General features: G+C 39.9%; 1 protein-coding gene across 2 annotated transcripts in view; it reads left to right on the plus strand.

Moving 5' to 3' along the window:
- Positions 1-16,932, plus strand: part of TSHZ2 (teashirt zinc finger homeobox 2) — a 222,975-nt gene that overhangs the window by 115,453 nt on the left and 90,590 nt on the right. The window lies entirely within an intron of this gene.

Consider the following 16,932-nt stretch of genomic DNA (forward strand, 5'->3'; position numbering starts at 1 on the left):
TGATATACAAACATGTGCCCCTTTCACAGACTCATCAAGCCCAGATTTCCATGTGGCCCTGAACAGGTTGCTGTATTTCTCAATGCCTCAGTTCTCTGTAAGGCAGAGACAAGAGCGTTTCGTTTTGCCTCTCCAGACTGACATCTCAGCATAAAACAACCAGTGCCTGAAACAACAAGGCTCTCACCTTGCCTGGGCATTCTGCTCTAACAATAATCAAATGAAATTCAGTACAGGCACACAAAAAAAAGCCTAGATGCTAAATGACAAGGGGGTGAAGACCACTGTTCATCAGCTTTACTTCCCAGTGCAGGTCTGTGGCAAGTGCACATCCGAGTGTTTCCCAGGGAGGGAACCTCTCACGGATGTGGCTTGAACTTTTATTTGTGATTTTCGTGAGGCTTCCAGAGCGCTGTGTTCCCTACACTGAGGTGACTACTTTGAGTTCGCTTTTTTAATTAAGGTTCTGTATTGTAACTAGTCAATGTACATTATTGGGAGAATGAATGTCAATGCCAGTGCTTTTTCTTTCGCTCCTTTATCTTTGTCAATGATTCAAAGACATGATTTATGGTTAGTCTCCGTCTTTCAGGATCATCCATCAAGCGCTGGTTTCACTACAGGGCTCGAAGTTGTAAATCATGCAGAAAGGCTGTCACTCATCTCATTTAACCCTTTCAACACAGGGACGGAAGAAGAGGGTTGTTCTTTGCAGAGCTGTAACAAATAGCAATAAAATGGCCATAAAATTGATGAAGTTAGACTAATCTATACAATTAATTGTTCCTTGTAATGCAATAATTATTATGAGAGACAATTAAAAAAGCCAGGGCATGACTCCACCCTCCAAGTTCATTCTGCAAATCTGGAGGACTTCAGGGCTCCATAAAATATGTCACTTTTTTGTTTTCTCTTTTGAGCTCCTTTCAGATTTTTTAATGCCCATTACAGACATGAAGAGCTGAGCTTCACTTTGGAATCAATCACGGGCTACTTCTGATCATGACCTTGCAGTGACTAAAGGAGGAGTGCAAAAGCCCATTAGCAGCTGCTATTTTCAGCTTTGTAAATTAACGGTTCTTCCCTCTGCTTTTGCCCACTCCACCCCTCCCCTTTATTCTTTCTATTTTTTTTTTTTCTTCCTTTTTCTTGGACAGGAAGACAGCGAAAAATGAAATGTGTAAGTGGCATGGGAGCTTCCACACTTAGCCTTGTCTCGCAGGCTTGAGGGCTGGTGACAGCTCTGGCCAAGTGGCTGATTGCTTCTCCGTGTCCTCCCCGCCAGCCCCGCCGTGCCTCCCAGGTCACATTAAGCACTAACTTTTCAGACAATGTCTCCACCTGCTCCGAGCACAAAGCCAGGGAGACTGGCATTAAATAATGAGGTGTCTTACTTTTTTTATCTCGCCGCTTTATCTATTTATTTTTTTTTTTTAGTTCAAAGTGTTGGAACTTGGTAATAGAGGGTTATTAATGAAAAATATATGTTTGGGGTCTATTTGTTTAGATTCTGCAGTGACTTGATGGCAATTTTATCCCTGAATTATGTATGGCTCTGTTTTGCCTAGGCAAGCTGATACAAACAACAAATACAGTTAGAAAAAGATATATCAGTAAATAAACTGAAAGGTTGTAAAATATGAATGTTTATCATCCAGATGGTGCCGCTTCTCTTCTTTTTTACATGAACTCTACTTGAGAGGGTATTTAGGAGCTTGGGACTTCTTCTGTTCCAGCAATCTCTGCAGCTTGTCACAAAAACAAATGACACCAGAGGGAACCTTTTCTTACGCTGTATTCTTTTGCATGAACCTCAAGTCTTCTTAAGGTACTCATAATTTAAATTTATATCTCGATTTATTGGAAGGTAATATCCTACACTTCTTCCCTCACAGACCCATGCTCCTTTTAACCCAGGCTCTTTTCCATTTTGCTCCTTGGCAGCTGCTCACCTAACTCCAGGTGAAGGCGACATGCAGAGCACCAGAGGAAGGTGTAGGTGTGTGTAGGTGTGTGGGTGTGGGGGTGTGTGTGGGTGTGTGTGTGTGGGTGTGTGTGTGTGTGTGTGTGTGTGTTGAGGGTGACAGATCCTGGTTTATTGTGCTGAGGGCAGACAGTGCCCAGTGCTGCCGGGGGTCCCTGCTCATCCCCGCTCTGAAGTGTAACACCTGCCACTGCTCTGAGCCTTGGCAACCAGCTGAATCCCTAAACAGCCCTTTTCCACATTTTACACAGCGTTCGGGTTGTGAACGGAAAGTAACTTGTGGGGAACAAAGGATAAGTTAATTGTCTGATGGGATTAAGAAAAACTTTAAATCCTCCATCTAGGAGAAAAAATCTATTTTTTAAAATATCACCCATTGCAAGCATCATGATAAATTAGCACTTGTTTTATTCTGGACTAAAGTCTCATCCCACAGGGATCTCCAAGAAGTTCTGCTGCTAAAACATAGCAGAGAGGAAATTATAATTTTAGCAGCTCTCTGCAGTCTTAATTAAGACTGTTCTTCCGATATAAAGCTGTGGTGTCTAATTACCAGAAAGCTGTCAGAAAACTTTCAAAAAACCTGTGTCAGAGAAGACTTGAGAAGACTAGAAATATCTATTCAGTTACAAATTTCTAGTGCTAGTAGATTTTTCTTAAGTCTAACAGTCAACATTACTACTAATTCATCTCTCAATATTCCATTCACAGGATAAATTCTAGTTCCAGCTTCTCTTCCCCAAACAGTTGCTTTTTGTCCAGGCAACTTTTGGTAGGTTTGTTTTAGCAAATAAGAGAATGTTTCTGAGCTTTTTTTTCTCTTACACCTCCACAAAGTACCTGAAGTTTTGATTTCAGTGTATTCCACATCTCAAAGTCAAATTCTGGCACAAATGTCCACATGTTCTACCTTAAAAGGCACTCAGAGACTGCAGTGCAAAAACAGTAGTGAACTTGCAGCAGAGCCAGGAAGCCACTTTGAGATTCAGTCCTAGGTCTTGGTTATTTGCTGCAGAGCATGTGCTGTTGCCTCTAGAAGACTCATTTAAGACAAAAAGTGCTCTTTTGTTAGCCAAGAAGTGGGCAGAGTGCTTGCCCACGGCAGGTCTGATTTGGGAAGCCCATGAGCCTCAGCTGGGTTTGGATGACGCTGCTCATGAGACCACGACTGAGCCGAGGGGTCTGATTTGGTCACTGGCTTATTTTATAGCTCTACCTGCTGGAAATCCCTTTTCTGAGATTTGCATGAGGTAAAAAATAAGGAGAGGTAATATGATGAATGCTGACAGGTACATTTGCGACAATTGATTAAACACTTTGGCCATCCTTATGATTTTCTTTCACCCACCCTGTGTCTTGCCGGAGAGAGAGGTGTGAGTGACTTTGTCATTGACATTAAGCAGTTGTATATACTTCTAGCTGCAAAATGCTATCCCCAGAGTTTGTTTACTCGATCTGTATTTCCAATCAGTGCAGAAGGTTTACTAAAGCAGTTCATTACTGATTTATTTATGATGTATTTAGATAGCAAATATGGTTCTGTCAGCAGTTGCTGGCTAAACAGTGTTGACAGACATTAATAGCATATGGTATAGGAATGGAATTATGATCTTTAAGAGTCTTTGTGTCTCAACATACATTTACAGTTTGCATTTTTCCTAGGTAGAGAGACAGAGAACTTCCAAACAAGAAAACAGTGCTTCTTTTTCTCTTTGTAACCTTTGGGGTTTGTTGGTGGTGACATTAAAATCTTCTGTGCCTGTTTAGCTGTTCAATTTAATGGAAGACAAATTCTCCCAAAGGTTTAATTTACTCTCACAAACTGAAATCACTGCATTCTCACCATGGGAAATGGCCTTAATTTTCCCAGCCTTCAGTATACATCAAGCATATAATTCATTTCTCCCCTCTCAAATACTTCCCTCATTAGAAAACAAAGTTTTTGATATTTAAATGTTACATAGTTTAAGTTGAGAAACAGATCTTCTCAGCCCTGTAAAGTGCATTTGCAGGCATGATTGCTTCTCTCTGACAGCAACAGATTTATACAGGGTGGAAGAGAAAAACACTTGAATTTTTGACCTTTAACTGCCTGCTTCCTTTAACACCAGCACTTTCACCAGTATCAAGGAGAAAAGGTAAAAGATGTGGTTGCTCATAGAGGAAGGAAGAACAGGTAGTGCTGCAACCACTTTGAGGCAGTTTATACTGGTTGGGGAAAATAAATGGTGTTGGGAAAGGACTCAGGAGGAAGACGAATTTCGCGTGAGAGGTTTTTCTCTCAATCACATGAGGACAAACAAATCGGGAAATAATATCAGAAATCATCTCATTCTTGTTTTTAGATTAATGATAATGGAGGAGGTGAAGTGAAATACACTGTTTAATCTTCAAAGTAATGGGCAACGTTTTGACTTCTATAAAAGGGAGTTAATAAAAAAGAAGTCTTTGCTGGAACTGGACTGTATTTCCATAGGACTTGGCTGGGCTCGGAACTGGGCACCAGTCTCTGCTAAGGAATCACCCAAGTTATCAGGTAGAAGCTGAGGAAGAAGGGAGAAATGCTCAGGTCATCCAGAACACCAGCCAGTGTAGCTGTGCTATTTGCCACAAGTGTGAGGGTTTTTGAGTAAGTTCCATGACTCAATGTTTTAGAGTTACTCCTATTTTGGATACACGGTTAGAGAGTTTAGGATGTAGGCACTTCCTACTTCCACTCTTGTTGGCAGCAATAAACGAATACAAATGTGTGTGTGTTTGTATACCCACCAGACAAAAAGAAACACAAGCAACAAGAAGGGGTTCTGTACAGAAAGAGCCAAGAAAAATAAAACACAGAGCAAATTCTTCCCCTGCCTAACTCCATTTGCTTCCAAAGAGTTACACCAGGAAGAAATTTAGCCTGTTGTATATGGAAAAGTTAATGTACCATTAACATCTGAAAAATTATTAGAAAATAAGCCCAATTACGAGCAAAGCAGACTCCAGGTTAGAGTCAGGCTTATCCCATCAACATAGGAAGCTTTGTGGACCCCAAGAGCTGGTTGAAATGAGCCGACCTTGTAGGGAAAAACCTTGAGAAGTTTTCTTTCTGCATCCTACAGGTTCCCCGCTCCCGGGTGTCACAGCTCTGCTCTGAATCTTCTCATTTTAAACATGGTTTTCTCTCTTTGTGCAACAGATTTCTAGTCAGGATAAGGGAACCAGTTGCACAGAAGGAGCAATGAACTGGCAGTGCGATACATCCTGAAAAATTCAGAAACTCAAACATTCAAATACAGATTAATTGAATTCCAGCTGTGCATTGGTGGATATGTACAGTAATTAGCCCACGTAGACAAGGCAAACTGATAGTCATTCAAGACAAACCTTATACAGGTACTAACTAGATCTGTGACGTGCTTTGCCTTCATGAATTTTAGCATAGATTGATAAACACGTTAATTATTTTTTTTTTTTCAGGTGTTATTCCAGGTAGAAAGAGAATCAGTCAGAAATGCTTTATAAGGGAAGGATTGCTTGGTTTTGAACCTAGTGGATAAACTAGAAGTATTTAGACAGTCTGTAATGAAGTGTTGTTGGCCTCTGGTCTGTAATAAATGCTTCAATTTTATAGCTCCAAATCAACTTTACCCATAAAATCTCAAAGGAATTTCTCTACTTAGCAAATCAAGTCGGGCTTCTTGTCCGTAGCCGGTGTATCCTCCTGGATTATCAAAAAAGTTCTGCAGATCTAAGCTTGTACAACTGTCACTGATACAAAAAAAACCCGAAAAAAAACAAAATTGCGGTTTAATTTTCACATTATCAGCAGTTGGTCTGCAATCTGTGTTTGATAAGGTGCACAAGAGTTTTTGTCATCACTAACTGGATTATTGATAGCAAAAGGATTTTACTGGTGTGAAGTCCAGTCCTCAGTAAAGTTATTTGGTGGGTTTCAGTTCAATTAGTCGTCAAGTTAATGTGCGAGTGGTTCTTGTTCAACATGTCCCCATTTTTACTATCGTTGTGTTCTTTTCACTCTTCAGTTCTGTATGATTTCAGGCATTTCTTCAGGTGTCTTAACTGCAATATATAAGTACAGATCCTGTAACACACTCACAATATAAATGCAGTTTAAACATGGATGTAAATGTAATATGCAAAATCCCTTGCAACCCTTCATTTTCTAAATGCTCTCTGCGTCCGTTTCCTCCACAATTTGAAGAAAGTAGACTGTTTTTTCTTGCTGATTCTTTCTGAATGTCCTGCTAATGATCCTGCTGTGTTTGTCCTCCCGATTCCCAGCAGAATTTCGAGGAAGAGCGTTGTACATGGATTTACCTATTGCCACGGAGGTTAAAGCCCTGTTCACGTTTAAGGAAACCCTCTTGGACTGCGCTTGCTCTGCACTTGTTTCGCTTGATTTATCTTCTGTTGTTCCTGGTTTCACTGATCACTTTCTTATTACTTTCCCACTTCCATCCATTTCCGTTTTGTACTCCTTTGCGAGCGATTTCTTATACCGCCCCTGCCACCTGCTCCCACCTGATGAATGGTCTGCTCAAACTGTTGAACTTGACCTGGCACAGGCTCTTCCATAGGAAATAAATGATGCCACACAGACACATAATGATGCCTTAATAAACATCCCAGGTACGTTTGCTCCTCTGCAGAAGTGCAGAGCTTGAAAGGTGGTGTCCTAACCATCTGCTGATGCCTGGGAGGCAGGGAAATGGAAGAGTGAGGAATGATAATAAAAATGGAGTAGTTTTACTCTTTGTGTGTATTTAAGCATACTTGAAAATTCCCTGGACCTTTCTTCCCGAGTTCTTGTCTGCGCTTACCCATGTGATCACTAGAAACAGCAATAAATATATTTTAATTCTTTAAACATTTTTAATTGTGCTTTTTAAAATATTATATATATATATATATAGACATATATATATAGGCTTGCCTGGAAGAACAGTTCATTCTTCAGAAAGTCAGTATTATGTGTAATTCAGTAGAGGTCAGATGCTCTCTGTTGCTTTTCCTTCCAAGTCTATGTGAGGTCCGGGAAAAAAAAAAAATGTGGACAAGTTGATAAAGTTTTTTTATTCAATTACAGAGCTGGATAGTAGAGATGGTTAATCCACTCTTCCAGCTCTTAAAGGATTTTAGAATCTGGATTTTTGATCCACCACACTGCTTTGTGAATTCCCACAGGCCTTAAATCCAGTTAGGATGGATATAATATATAGCTTTTGTGTACCCAGTGAGGTCCCTCACTTCAGCAGTGGTTGCACCATGATACCTGTGCTGAAGAAGTCGTTTCTGTCAGTAAGTGACCTTTCTGATTATTGGATTTTTTTACCATAACTCATAGTTGTTATTTCTTGCTGAGATTCAGGAAAAGCTGATCCTGTGCAGCTGCAGCCTCCTGTTGTTGCCGCCTGTTTTTTGCGCTTTGTCCCATATGATGAATTTCAGTTATCGCTTAGGACAGAGCAGGAATGCAACACTGAGACTGTGGTGATTAGTGATTATGATCTGTAAATGATCTGTGTACTGGCCCTGGATCTAAGTCCTTCCTTGGATCATTTGAGACACAATTTGAAAGAATACAGCTTAAGATTTGTGTTTCAAGCTTTTTTTTCTTTTTCTTTGAAATTCCATTATTTTAGTAATCGTGATAGATACTTGGAAACTATATTTATTTTCCATATCAGTTGGAAGCTTTTCCTTTTGACGTGGATTGATTTGTTTTGCACAAGTTTCTTGCAGAATGGAACCAACAGTACTAATTTTATTAGTGTTAATTATTAGTATTCTTGCTATTAATAGGTCTTCGTATCAGCAAGGAAACAGTAGGACAGCATCGCAGATTGTCTGCAAAGAGAAAGGAAAACACTGGAGGGCATCAAAACCGGGAGCTTTTTGGGATGGGAAGACTTTTGTTCCATGTTGGCAAAAGGTTTTTCTAGTGTAGTATTGGTGGTGTGGGCAACACATTAATAAAATTGCAATGGTAAAGCTGCTTGATGTCTGCCTGATCTGTTGAGAGAGTGATGGGATATTAATAACCCAAAACTTCAGGAAAAAAGGATTGCAAGTTCGTGCTACCAAAGGCAGCAGCAGCACACCTGCAGCCGTGCCTCTCCAGGGGGAGGATTTGGGGCAGGTCGTTAAGGAAGTTATTTCCATCATTGAGACAGATTTCAGTGGACTACAGGTTGGTTCTTGTCCCGGTTGCTGGTGCCCTCTCACCATTGACTGCAACGAGAAGCACAAAGCAGGATCAGGTCCTCTGGGTACCCGTTTCCTTGGGTAGAGAAACATATGAACGTTATGTAGATGAACACATTGTATGTATTAAATACTGTTTTAAGTGGCTTGTTCAGGTATCCTTCATTCTGACAACAGCGTGAGGGATAAAAAAGGAACTTGGGGACTAGAATTAGTGGGTGATCCTGCTCTGACCTGGACTGTGTCAGTGCCGGCAAAGGAAAGCCTTCTCGCTAATGAAACTTCAGCACCTCTGGACTCCGCTGTTTTCCACAGCATGGATTGAATTTTGGCTGTTGTGTGTGACTCCGGAATGATGTTGTGTATATACAGACTGTATGTTTGAAAGAGATGTTTTGACCTTTCTCATCTTTGACTGGTCTTTCAAAGATGGAATGATGTAGAACAGAGATTTTGTGACAGAGTAATAATAAGAAAGAATCTGCCTGCCAGTTGCTCATTATTGGATCTCTTTTAAATGCCAGAACCTTCCATGTTTGCCTTCAAACAACACCGAGCACCTAAATCAACACAGTAAACAGATATAGAAAGAGACAGAAAGGTTAAAAGTGTACTCATAATCTCTTGCTTTTCCTCCTAAACATGGTTGATAGCAATATTGTTTCTTAAAAACAATATGACCTCATTTGTAAAGCAATATTCATGCTAAACTAGTCAGCTGTTAAATATACCCGGCACTGTGCATTATGATGAAGCTAAACCAGAATTTCAATTATTTTCTGGACACATTTAAAATTATAATACTTTACTGGGTTAGTGTTATAGTTCATCCAAATTACTCACAAAGTATCATATCAATCTCTTGCAACTGCTTATTGCTTACATATCTGAGAAGTTAGTCAAAGTAAGATGCGGTCTGGGGTAATGACCTTCATGCTGGTTTAGTGCTTTGATGGTTATGTGGCTATAAGTGCAGGGATGTCTAATGGTCAAAAGTCAATGTTTGTTGGCCATAATGTTTGTCACAAAAGAAACAGACTATTCATTTGGACCAACATTTGCAACAGTATGTTCCTAAAAGGAAAATAAAGAGGGCAAATAAAACAGTTGATGATCTGTGTATTCTTCACCAGTGTCCCTTTTATGCTGAAATCCCAGCAAGTGAAAATTCACACTTCAAAACTCTTTGCAGTTTTTTATTGCCTGAAATAGAAGATCAAAACAAAGGAAGAAGATGAGGAAGATGTATTTCATTATACTCCCACTTTCTACTTATGTACCTTATCTAACAAGACGTTAAGTGACAAATGATGCTGCAGCCATGGTTTAACCAGCTATGAGTAACCAGCACAGATTTGTGAGTGTTACTGGCAAGTATGGCTTAAAGGAGATCTCACTGGAGCTGCAATACGGCTGTGTATCCAAAGGGAAAATCAAAAGGCCCTCTGCTCTTTAGACAAAAATTATAATAATAGTGTAATTTTAAAACCATATTAATATTTTTTAAAAATAGGCTGTAATCCTAGTCAACCAGTTATGGCGAGGAGCTTGCATTTCTTGCAGCATCTTTTGCTGTGCATGAATTCTGTACTTCAAGAACGACAGGGAAGAAGTACTGTTGGCTTCGTCTCTGCCCATCCCGGGACCGTGAAGCTGAGTGCTCAAGCAGTTCTAGATTTTCAGTTCACCGTACAAGCGTGATGCACCTCCCAGGCTGCTCCTGCAGAACATGTACAAGCAGCAGCATTTTGCAGTTCGATGAGCAGGGAGGATTTTGAAGAGAAAAGGGCTGTTTGTGGGGGTTATCCATAAAAACATCGGAGCTTTGAACTGGCCCTGTGTGAGCTGCAAGAGGCCACCTTGGCAATCAGCGGCCAGTGCTGGAATTTTGATGGTTGAGCCTGTCTCAGCCCCTTGGCAGACTTTATCAGGGCTGACTCATTTAATCCTTGGTCCCATTACTGAAATCAGATTGCTTTGGTTTACATATTAATAATTGATTATTAAGTAATTACGGCAGTAAAGCATCATCATGCCATAGCCTTTCTTTATGGTGGATAAGCCAAAAGATCTGCTCTTACCCCTAAATGTGACAAACTTGACATGTTTATGAGCTTTTTGGAATTGGGGCTTAAGTTCTTCTGTGTGAGACTGGGTGCTCTATTGTGTTTAGCCAAGCTGGTCTGTTTTGAATTGGAGAGGCCAAGAAATAAGTAGCCTTTTAAAAATAATAATCAAATAATTTGTCTCTGACATGGTGCTATTCAGTGCACTGAGCAAGCATCAGTTATTAACGGAAATAGTAATTTCCCACAGTAGCAGATCATACCTACACACTCAAAACCAACTGTGTGAAGAGCCAGTACTTCAAGATTTTTACACATTGAACATAGTAATGAAAAGGAATATGATTACGTGGATCTATTTTTAGAATAAACATCGTGCTTTCATAGGCAGAATTCTTCACTCTGATCAAGAGCCTTTCAGGGAAAGTGTCGATCTTGCACTGGTTTATTTATTACGTCTAATATGTCCAGCTTCAAGTGCACCCCACATACGTTCTAAACCAAGGCCCAACTCTTTTCGAGGGGAATATATTGTAAAGAAATGCTGTCCATGAGATAAGCCATGGATTCAATAAAAATGAGTCAAAGTTTTCAATTATTTTTTTTAGGATAAAAAGCAAGTGACCATAAACATGATCCTCATCTTCTTTCTATTTATAATTGTATTTAATATAAATGTGCTTCATTACTGGAGAGCAGTCTTCACGGCCATACAATAACAAACAAATTCTTCAGAAGCATCTTTAATTATTCATTTGGCTGTACTATATTTTATGCTACTTTTCATAAATGTTAATCTTTATTATTGCTCTACCAGGAAAAAAAAAAAGAAAGAAGAAATACCTGTTATTAAATGACCTATCAGGCTGACATGGATAAATGTTGGTGGCTATTTAATTGTTTCCCATCTGCAGTTTTATACAGTTTCTATCAAACTGAAGGGTAATTTTTTTAGTAGCTGCTTATTTTAAATGTACAAAACCCTTGTGTGTAATTCCATTAGCTGCCCTACAGCATTGCAATCTACAGTTTCCCTGAGGCTGTTGTGAAATATTGATGAAATCCTTGCTTTTGTGGCTTCCTCTGATACACTAAACATTTGTCTGATGTTAGTTGAACTTGAATGGATCTGTTCAGAGTTATATCAGTAGTGACTTCAAAGGCTGTAAGGCTGTTACAGTTTTTTTTTACAAACTGAAGTTTCAAAGCCTTACCATGTGGTACTTTAAAAAAACAAAGTTCATATCAAATGAACCAAAGTGCTAGCAATACACTGGTAAGACTCATTACAATTTCAATTTATAGAGATATATATATTTTTTTGTGATTCTGATTGGTAGCTCGTGCCATTTCAAGAAATTTAGATTGGTATTTAGGGCAACCTGGGATAACGAAGGAGGGAAAACATAATTTGAAACTTGGATTTTAAATGAAGTAATGTATACATTTACAAAGCCACTCAGCTGTTTTCTGCAGCAATAAATAGGACAAGAGAAAAGAAAAGAAAGGCCCCGAGGAGGGTTCCGAGGGTTTTGATGCAGGACGGGCAGGGATGGAGGGGCCAGGGGCGGCTGATCCTGCGCAGCCACAGGTTGGGAAGGTCGAGTTGTTGCCATCAAGTGACGCAACGATTCGTAGCTTTTGTTAGAGGCGTATACATTGAAAACACAATCTGGAGAATATCAAACACCTTCAGCTGGTTGAAACAATGAAATTGTAAGTTCCAGGGCTTTGTAGAAAATAACAAACAGAAATGTTTTTAACCAAAAGCAAATGAGTCGCTTACACCATAAACCCTCATTTAAGGACCTTGAGCTGTTGGCTCTGAACATGGTTAAATGCATTTCTGCAGCTGGACTTGCCAGTTCAGCCATTCAAACTGACTGAAACCAGAGCAAGGCAAATACGACTGAAATTGGTTTGGGTTTTTTTTGTTTTTGTTTCTTTCTTTGTCTGTTTTTCAGTGCAATAACTGACTATGTAAACAACATCATCCTTAAGGAAAATTATGCAAGAGAAAAACTCCATAATTATTGTGTCCCTGCTATGGCCTCTCAGCTCAGCAGAGCGCATCAGCTCACCTTTTTTCAGTCTTCCTTTTGTTTCTTTGTTTGCTTGTTTGATTCTTTCCTCTTTTATTATTGGTTTTGTTTCAAGTTTATGGGTCACCCACAAGCCGGTTCCCTGCGCTTATGTTTCCAGCCACTGATCATTTTCATTTGACTCATAACTGTGTAGGGTGCAATGTACAAAAGACATAATCTGTTCTCCTTTGTGCTGCTGAAAGTCCCACTGAAACTTGTGGGTATTTTGCCTTCTTAACCAATAGGAAATTGGACTTTTAATAGAAAACTTTATACTACAATGCTAATTAGAGTACCACAAAATGAAAGCCCAATATTGCTTCATTTCAGCATCGTATATAAATGATGGTTATGGTTCCATGGAATTGCCTTTGCATGTTAAAATTCACTTATGACAGAAGCTGCTCCAAGTTTCCTCACTCCAAAGCTGCCGTGGCAGCACAGAGGCTGCTTCTGTCCCCAGCAGTGGATCGGGGGGGGATGTTTCTTTTCCTACTCTGCAATAGGCACCAATTCACACCCTAGCATCAGCTGCTGGAATTATCTGAAAAAGAAAGGTCTAGAAAAAAGGCAAAATCCTCCTTTGGGATGACAAGTTGGTTTGGACACAAAGTTGCATCACTAGGGCGGTGATTGAAACTTCCTTTCTGAGACAGTGCCAAATGAATTTGGGTGTGACAGTAGAACAGAAATAGCAGCAAAGGTTGCAAACCCCTTCTCATTATCCAAAGTCATTAACTGGCCTCCCAGAAAAGAGGCAATGGAGCATGTTCAGCCTTTTCTGAGGCTTTGAGAACACCTAAAACTTTCCTGAGGATGCCCATGGCTTTAGGAATAAACCTCACACTAACAGGGTATTTGGAGCAGGTGACAGAGATGCTCTTTCAAGCCCCAGATTCAGAGGGTGATGCTCTCTGCTCCCTCCCTAGTGCAAATGGAAATCTTTCCCAGCATTTTCTTCCCATCTTGCAGAACTCAGCATGAAGTTATTTCCCTGGTACAGAAATTATTAACATAGCTTTAAAGCTCTGAAATGAGCTAATTCACCCTTGTATTACAGATTTCATGTTTTGAGAGTTCTTTCCATGAACCTCCCATTGTATTTCCGGAGCGCTACATTGATTTCAGTCCGGTTACATTCCAAAATGTCTTTAATAGAAGAGTTATGCAACAGAGTAGGGATTTTGTTTTCCTCAGTTGCCAATTTATCTCTTCAGTTGATTTTCAAGCTGGGATGAATCTATAGCCATGAACTTGTACAAAGAGCCAGGTTAAGATTTGTCTTTGGATAGCTAACGCGGTTAGACATTTTTGAGAAAAAGGAATGAGAAGTGGTCATTATCCATTATCTGCATGAAATATTTCAGAGAAAGAAACAGATTCTGCCAAACACAAAAAGATGTTTGAGCTGAAGCCAGACAAGAAGGAAACAAGATCACCTTATAGCACTGCAAGATTGCTCTACTAATGATGTTATTTCAAGTAAAACTGGCATATATATATATGAAGAAGTGCAGATGGTGCATGGATTTTATATGGATTAGCAGTGTTGTTCTGGACAATGATTCACTGTCCCTTTTCTTGGCAGAAAATAAATTTTCCAGTCTTGGAAAGAAACATGTATGTATGTCTTTTAAGAACTATTTCTCTATGTGGAAAAAGAGCAAATTTGAGTGAAAATAGTATCCACTGGTGGAAAAGTTAACAGTCAGAAAACCTTTTTCTTCAAAAAAGAGATGTATTCACATTCTACAGTTCAAGGTCAGAAGTGATGTATAACGTGGTGCGACTGCCAGTTAGTCAAGGGTACGGGGGCCTGAAAGTCAACATTGAAATGAGCATCAGCGGGATTTGGCTCAGTGCTGTCTGCAAAGCAGGGTCAGGGCTTCAAGGTGGATGTGGGAGGAGTTTTAGACACAGAAGTTCAAAAAATGTTTTTGCAGGTGTATTAAATGGACCTACTTTGTTTAGTGAGTCCTAGAAATATCTAAGAAAATGTTATCTTCTGAAGACCAAAGAACCAGCTGTTTGTTGCAATCCTTGTCCTGGAGTGGCAGATTTCTTCATGCGCCACAAATCCAATCACGAAGGCAAAGGCAGAAATCTTTAAAAAGTTAAAACATTTCAGGATTGTATTTATGATTATTATCTGTATGATAATATTATCTTTACTGATGTCATGATTTTAAAATACGTTACCTTGGGATCAATCAGCACTAAAACCAAATGCTGTATTTCCATTTAGGAAGCCAGAAATTGCTTCTATTCAATGCTCTGAAGCTCCTGGGTTTTGTCCAGTCTTCAGGATATGAAATCTCAGTCCCCCGCTTCTCCAGGACTGCACGTTGCCCATCTTACAGTTCTGCCTGGGCCTGTTTAATTTTGGTAGGAATAATTCTCATCTGGGAAAAGGAGTTTGGATTATTTTTCTTCTCTTTTTTCTTTCCTGTATGACAGCTATATATGAGCATCTCAGACTTTTGGAATGTCAGAATAAGCCTGGGGGAGAACTGGTGGGAAGCGAACAGGTCACTCAACAATTTATTATATGGACATCAGTATGATGTGCAAAATTTATGCTACTTATTACAGACACCACATTTAAAGCATGTGGGTGTACAGACCTAACACACCCTTTACTTATAAAATAAATAACGCAAAGTCCACTTAAATTAATGTCATTTCTGTTAAATAGCTACGTCAGTTCATATCAAACTTCATGTCCAATGAGATCTCACTAAAAACCACTGTTGGAAGGACACATGCATTTCTTGTACCCTAGATTGTCTGCACAGAAGAGGTTTCCACTGTCCTTAAAATGCCCACAGCAATTTAAATCATTTAAATAAACAGAAAATGGTTTTACAAGTAGGATACTGAAATGCATTTTCAAGGCTGCCCAGAACCCTTAGCCATTAAAATGGACCTGACTGATGGTTTTGTGAAATTTTGCTGGTGCTTTCTAAGAAGTTACTTTTACCACTTTCATAAGATTGTGTCTGGATCTTGTACAGACACAGAAAAAGAGGATTTCTCAGCACGAGTTACTCTTCTGTAAAGGTTATAGTAAACATGTCAATGCCTAATTAAGCAGAAAATTTTATCTGTATAGGGGGGGATGTGCAGCTGTCTGGTACTTCTGCTTCTCCTGGTAAATCCCTTTAGAAGGACAAACGCTATTGTGAGGAAGAAACTACTGTATGTATCTCCCAAAGGAAAAAAAAAAAATACTTTCTGGTGAAAAATGGGTTAATAACATTGGAAGAATTGGTGCTGAAATGGAGAATCAAATTTGCACTGACCCAAAACTGTGTGAATGCTCTTTGTTGTCTGTTTTGTCTGATTCCTTCATTGGATTCCCTTCGTATTTTTGTTCTGCTGGTGCGATGTGCTCGGCGCTGTGACACACGCTGGCGAGGGGCCAGCGCCGCTACCTACGCTGTGCGGAATCCCTGACACCGCGAGAACCGTGTCAGCCCCGCTCATCACTGCGCGCCGCTTGCTTAACGAGGTTACTACTCGTGACGTGGAGGAGCTTTTGCCACCTCCGTGTCCCTCCATCCTCCTTGGCCCCCTGAAAAACATACAAGCTCAGAAAGGGGTACATGGAAGGTATTAGCCGGTTATTAGGGAAGAAGTTTAAGGTGGAGAAAAGAACAGTTTGCTCTTGTTGTGTTTGCTGCCTGCCTCTGTAAATGGAGCTACAACTATTTGCTGTATTCCAACACACTACTAAAAAGCTCATTTTAAAAAATTCAGTGCTCATTGTCTAATACGTAGCTTTACTGAAAGCTTCTGCCGAAGAGCATAGCGTTGTGATTATTGTTTTGTCACACTAAAATGATGTCCAGGTCATTTGCCCATAGCCACTGCTGTTATCTTTGCCTCTGGTTATGAAGCTGCCTGGTATCACCCCTGGAATAAAACCAAGCCCAGCTCTAAGCTGGGGTGATCTGTGCAGGTCCTAAGACCATGGAGAGGGCATAGGAAGGGTGACCGATGTGGGTTCCTTAGCTCATCATTTCCCTCTTTTTATACTGCAGCTTCATCCAGGAAACAGTTCCCCTAGTTCTGGTTCATCTCTTTGGCTTGATGGTAAATGTGTTGGAAGAGGGGAGGTACACATCCAAATAGTCTGAAAAACTGAAACACATATCTGAAAAAAGCTGTGGAAGGCTTTGTCCAGATGTTAATCAAAACGCTTCTACCTTTTCTGCCCATGCCTTCTTATTTCTTGAAAGGACATCATTAGTGCAGGAGTGCCAAATTCAAGACAGCAAACTGAGCTGGGTTCTTAAACAGCCATAAAATGGCTTTTCTCAGAAGATGGGAAGGAGTTAGATTTTAAACAAATAACACCTTAGGCTCATTTACCTGTTGCATTCTGGTCTTTTAGTTACTTCACAATTACAAATACTAGCATTTTCTTTTATTTTTGCTTTGATATTTTTAAGGGCAGCTTTGGTTTGGGGGGGGATGGGGATGTTTTGTGTTTCTGTTTTGTTTTATGTGCTGAACTGGCACAAAAAGCTGGGTCTTAAGGAAACCCAAGGAAGGAGTCCTGAGGCTGCAGTGCTGTCGCTTGGGT

This window comes from Patagioenas fasciata, chromosome 16 (genome assembly GCF_037038585.1).
Source record: "Patagioenas fasciata isolate bPatFas1 chromosome 16, bPatFas1.hap1, whole genome shotgun sequence".
Lineage (NCBI taxonomy): Eukaryota > Metazoa > Chordata > Aves > Columbiformes > Columbidae > Patagioenas > Patagioenas fasciata.